Here is a 6000-nt window from a genome sequence, read left to right as displayed (position 1 = left end):
GGTTTTCAACTTGTAGACGCCTGGGCAGAGTACTTTCACGATGACATACGGTCCCTCCCAGGGTGGGGAGAGCTTGTGGCGGTCCTTGTTGCTCTGCACGAGGTAGAGGACAAGGTCGTGGGGGACGAGATCGCGCGCTACGCCACAAGGTGGCTTACGGTCGCTGCGGCGTTGCGGAGGCCGAACGGAAATGCCGTCGAGGCGCTCCATGTGGAGCATTCCGGAGAGAGGGTGAGGCAGCGCGGGACCTCCCTGGATGGCTGGGGTCCAAGGGAGACGCTGGGCTAGCCCTTAAGCCTCTACTAGCCAGAGCCAATGGAGGGGAGAGGTTGGATGGTGAGATGGGCCAACGCCAACCCTCCTCCCACCGTGACGATGAAGTCTAGGTCACCGAAATGCATGTGTGCGCCTGGGACCCAGCTGATTGCGTGGTTAGCCATCCGAGGCCTGATTTAGGACGCACAAAGGCCCATACCTAGTGCGCTAACTATCGGTGTTTCGAACAAACACCAGCTAGTAAATTTATAATTGATATACGTTAGGCCCGGATGGTGCGCTAAAGGACACAAGGTTTATACTGGTTTGGGCGGAATGTCCCTACGTCCAGTCTATTACTGCTCGTGTTATTAGCATCAAAAAAGGTTCATAGTAGGGGGTACAAACGGTCGAGAGAGGGATAGGTCTCAAGTCTCTGATGGAATGGTCGAAAGGGTTGCTGAGAGCTTAGGTCGCTGCTCAGCTGTGTGTGAAGTATTGTGTGTGTTTAACTTATGCCTCAAGAGTCAATCCCCTTAGTGGGGGGCCCTGCCCTCCCTTTTATAGACCAAGGAGGGAACAGGGGTTACAGATGGGAGAAAGGAGAAAAACCAGGGGCCAAGAAGCCCTTCGAAGGTGTTGAGCCCTCCTTTTCCACTGAGCCAGCCTTACTGATATGGCCAGACGGTGTCAGGGATTAGCACGTTCACCAGGTGCCCATGTCCTGGTGACGCCATGCCCTTACCAGATTAGCAAGTGGCCATGTCCCATCTGGCCCCTCCGGGCGGCGTGTCAGACAAGGGTGTTGACCTGTGTCCTTGTGGGGAGCGCACAGCACGGTGATAGTACATCTGTCACTGTAGAGGGCGCGAGTCTCTTCCTAGACCGTAGTAGTTGTCGTATGTCAAGTTCCGTGTTCGAGGGCTGAAGGCGGTGCCTACAACACTATTCGGACTCTGTCATGCCGGAATGGTCTAAAGTGCCCATCCCGTCGTACCCTGGCAGTACTTTCCTACCGCGACGCAGGGCATGGTCCTTGGTGCTACGTTTGACTCGAATGTCATGTCGTACCCTGTGCTCATCTTTATGAAGGCGCAGGGTGTACTTGTCGGGTGAGGTGGAGCCTAGCCATCGAGGGTCGGGCAAGGCAAAGCCTAGCCCTCAGGGGTCAGATGAGGTGGAGCCTAGCCCTTGGGGGTCGGGCGAGGTGGAACCAGTCTTCCGTCATTCAGACAAGAAATGCAATAGCATTCCTGTGTGATCGGAAGTGTCAATGTTCGATGGTCATTAGTTCCACCTCATTAGGTACCCCGGTATTAGGTCCCCGACACTTTTCTTCTTTCTAATACAACCTCTTTTTGAGGGCATCAAGGATCATGCCGTTCGCCCGTTTGATCTGGCCGTTTGCTCTAGGATGGGCAACGGAGATGTGTTTGATGGAGATGAATCAGTCTTCGTAGAAGTCCCAAAAGTGATGGCCAGTAAACACAGTTCTGAGGTTGGTGATGATGCTGTTTGGGAGATCGAATCTATGGATGATATCTTCGAAGAGCTCGACTAATTTCTTTGCAGTAGCCGAGATGTGCGGTTTATACTCGATCCACTTGGAGAACTTGTCAATGGGGACGTATACGTACCAGAAACCACCTGGCACTAGCTTGAAAGGCCCAATCATATCCAGTCTCCAGCATGCAAAAGGCCAGGAAGCTGGGATGGTCTATAGCTCTTGTGCCAGCACGTGTATTTGCTTGGCGAAAAATTGGCATGCTTTACTACATCAGACGAGGTCTTCTGCATCGGAGATGGTCGTGGGCCAGTAAAAACTAGCTCAAAAAGCTTGCCGACCAGTGTTCTTGAGGCCACATGGTTGCCGCAGGAACCAGAGTGAATTTTGAGAAGTAGCTTCACTCCGTCTTCTTGGGTGATGCATTTTTGTAGTATCCCTTCCTTGGCACTTTTCCTCATCAAGTTGCTGTCCACCAGCACATAATGCTTGCTTCGATAGATTAGGCATTCAGTTTCAGTCTTATCGGCGGGTACTTTGGCGCTAGAGAGGTACTTGATGAACTATTTCCTCCAATTGGCGGCCAGCAAAGGTACCGTAAGTACTAGCTGCTCAGCGAGGGGAACTTCCTAAATTTTCTTATCTTCCTTAATGGATGGCACCAGGAGATCTTGAATGAAGACCCCCGATGGAATTGCAGCGCTAGAGGAGCCTAACTTGGATAAGTGGTCGGCAAGCTAATTTTGATCGCGTACCACGTGGTGGTACTCGAAACCATAGAATTTCCCTTCAAGCTTCTTGATTTTGATGTAATATGCATCCATCTTCTCGCTGGAGCAAGACCAGTCTTTATTGAGCTGGTTTATGACCAACACGGAGTCCCCGTATACCATGACACATTTAACGCCGAGCTCAATGGCTATACAGAGTCCATGGAGACATGCTTTATATTCGATAACGTTGTTGGAGGCTGAATAGTGTATCCGGAGAACGTATCGGAGCTTATCCTTGGTCGGTGTAATGAACAGAATACCCGCACCAGCACCATTGATGTTAAGGGTGCCGTCGAAGTACATCACCCAGTGCTCGGGGCAGGTGGTGGTGATGGGCTCTTGGATCTTGGTCCACTCGGCGATGAAATCAGTAAGCCTAAGACTTGTTGGTAGGCCTACTTCTGAATTTGATGGAGTAAGTGCTGAGCTCGACAACCCACTTGATGATACGACCGTTGGCCTCTTTGTTGTGGAGGATGTCCCTCAAGGGGAACTCAGTGACCATGGTGATCTTGTAATACTCGAAGTAGTGATGGAGCTTGTGTGAAGTAATTAGGACAGCGTATAGCAGCTTCTGGACATGAGGGTAACGAGTCTTGGGCACATTAAAAACCTCGCTGATGAAAGATACCAGACGTTGCACCTTATAGGCATGCCTGGCCTCCTCGCGTTCGACCATAATGGTTGTGCTGATGACACGAGAAGTAGCGGCGATGTAGATCAGGAGAGTTTCGTCTGGCCATGGCGCCGTCATGATCGGAGGCTTTGTTAGGAACAACTTGAGCTGCTCGATGGCTATGTCTGCCTCCTCCGACTAGGAAAAGCGCTCAGAAGCCTTGAGGAGTTTGAAGAATGGTAGCCCTTTTTCGTTGAGCCACGATATGAAGCAGCTTAAAGCAGCCATGTAGCCTGTAAGCTTTTGTATATCATTGACGCATGTTGGCCATTTCATGTTGGTGATGGCGGAGACATTGTCAGGATTGGGCTCAATGCCTCGTGCGCTGATAATGTAGCCCAGGAGTATACCAGGTGGAACTCTAAAGATGCACTTTGAAGGGTTCAGCTTCCATCGGTACCTTTTAAGGTTGACGAATGTTTCTTTGAGGTCAGTGATAAGATCATCGGTGGTCTTGGACTTGATGACCACATCGTTGATGTAAGCTTCGACATTGCAGCCGATCTGTTGATCGAGGCACATCTAAATAGCCCTTTGATAGGTCGCCCCAGCGTTCTTGAGTCCGAAGGACATGGTGGTGTAGCAGTATGCACCGAAGGGTATGATGAACGACGTCTTGATCTGGTCTTCTTCTTTGAGGGAGATCTGGTGATAACCAGAGTAACAGTCAAGGAAGGAGAGCAGTTCGTAGCCGGCGGTGGAGTCTACAACCTCGTCTATCCAAGGCAAACCGAAGGGGTCTTTAGGGCAGTGTTTGTTAATATCAGTATAATCAACGCACATTCTACATTCTTTATTCTTTTTTCGAATGAGAACAGGGTTTGCTAACCACTCAGGATGATACACTTCTTTTATAAATCCGGTAGCTAAGAGCCATTTTATTTCTACCCTAATAGCCTCCTTCTTGTCTGACGTGAATCGGTGGAGTTTCTGCTTGATCAGTTTGGCGGTCGGTGAGACATTCAAGGAGTGTTCGATCTTCTCCCGTGGTACCCCCAATATGTCGGTAGGTTTCCAAGCAAACACGTTAGTGTTGGCATGTAGGAAGGAGACGAGCATGCTTTCCTATTTGGGGTCAAGGTGAGCCCCAATATTCATAGTCTTGGAGGGGTCATCGAGGCCGACCTCCTTTATTTTCTTGGACTTGGTGGAGGCACGAGAAGGCTCTAGCTCTGGGATCTCCATGTCATCGACGGGCACCATCTTAGCTTTGGTGACCATGTTGGCCATCTGGATGGAGAGGTCGATGGCTTCAGCGAGGGCAAAACTCTTTGTCTCATAGGCATAGGCGATGGAGAGGTTGGCCTGTAGGGCCAGAACTTCTATAGGCGAAGGCATCTTCAGCACTAGATACGCGTAGTGTGGTACAACCATGAACTTAGCTAGAGCTGGCCAACCAAGTATGGCATGGTAGGCGGTGTTGAAGTCGGTGACATAGAAGTTGATGTGCTCGACGTGGTAGTTGCTTGCCATGCCGAACTGTACTGGTAGGGTGATCTCTCCTAGCAGTTTGGAGGCCCTACTAGGTACCACACCCCAAAAGGAGGAGTCAGAGGGTGTGAGATCTGCTAACCCAAGGCCCAACTCTTTTAGGGCTCCAGCGAAGAGGAGATTCAGAGCGCTCCCACCGTCAACAAGCACTTTTCTAAAAAGCACCTTCTGGATGGTTGCATCAAGGACGAGGGGGAAACACCCTTTGTAGGGAATGTCCACCCACTGGTCGGCCCTACTAAATGTGATGGGAACCTCAGACCATGGGCAATAGCTGGGGTTAGCGGTAGTGTCTTCTGTAGTGACAATGAGTACCCGTCGTGCGGTGAGCTTCCGTTCTCTTCTGCTCTCGGTGGAGGCGAGGCCCCTGAAGATGGTGGTGACCACCTTATCATGGTCCTGGAAGGCATTGTTATTGCCCCAGGTGGTCAGCGACCTCCGGCTCCATTGTTGGTGTCATCATCTAGCTTTTTGTCCTGAAACTCCTTAGCCAAACTGAGGTAGTTCTTCATCTTATGCTTGGCGTTCTTATGGAGAGGGCACGGGCCATCAAGGATCTTCTTGTACTGCTCATCGTAGTTGCGCTTAGCGCAAGGTTCATTGACGGCAGCAATGATGTGGTCTAGCTAGCGATGGTGATTTTTACTAGACTTGAGCCCTTCGGACCAATCACGACCGCTGTCACAATGGTAACTATGGTCATTGAAGCGGCGGTCATTGTGGCATCGATCGTCAGGGCAGTCGTAGTAGCGACATGTTGGGCGATGAGTGCCCACATCCTCATTGAAGCGCGCCTCGGCTTCCGCGGCATTGGCATACTGGTTGGCAGTTGTGATCATCTCGCCAATCCTAGTGAGCGGCTTGTGGTTGAACTTGGAGTGAAACTCATGGTGATGGAGTCCTCGGATGAAGGCGGTGATGACCTCGGCTTCCGTGATGTCTGGAATAGAATTCCTCATCTCAGAAAAGCGTTGGATGTAGCTACGGAGGAGCTCGAACGACTTTTGGTTGATGCAGTTCAGATCATGCTTGGTGCCCGGCCGAGTACACGTAGCCATGTAATTGTTGGTGAAGACTTTTTTTAGCTCTTCCTAGGATTTGATGGAGTCCGAGGCAAGGCTTGTAAACCAGCTCATGGCGGCTGGTGTGAGCATAATGGGAAGATAGTTCACCATGACACTGGTGTCTCCTTCGGTAGTGTGGACAGCAGTGGCGTAAGCCTATAGCCACTGTGTTGGGTTCATCCTTCCTTCATAGGGCTCGACCCTAGTGATTTTGATACCACGAGGCCACTAAAGTGT

The sequence above is a fragment of the Miscanthus floridulus genome, chromosome 4 (genome assembly GCF_019320115.1).
Source record: "Miscanthus floridulus cultivar M001 chromosome 4, ASM1932011v1, whole genome shotgun sequence".
Taxonomy (NCBI): Eukaryota; Viridiplantae; Streptophyta; class Magnoliopsida; order Poales; family Poaceae; genus Miscanthus; species Miscanthus floridulus.
This window is presented reverse-complemented; position numbering follows the sequence as displayed.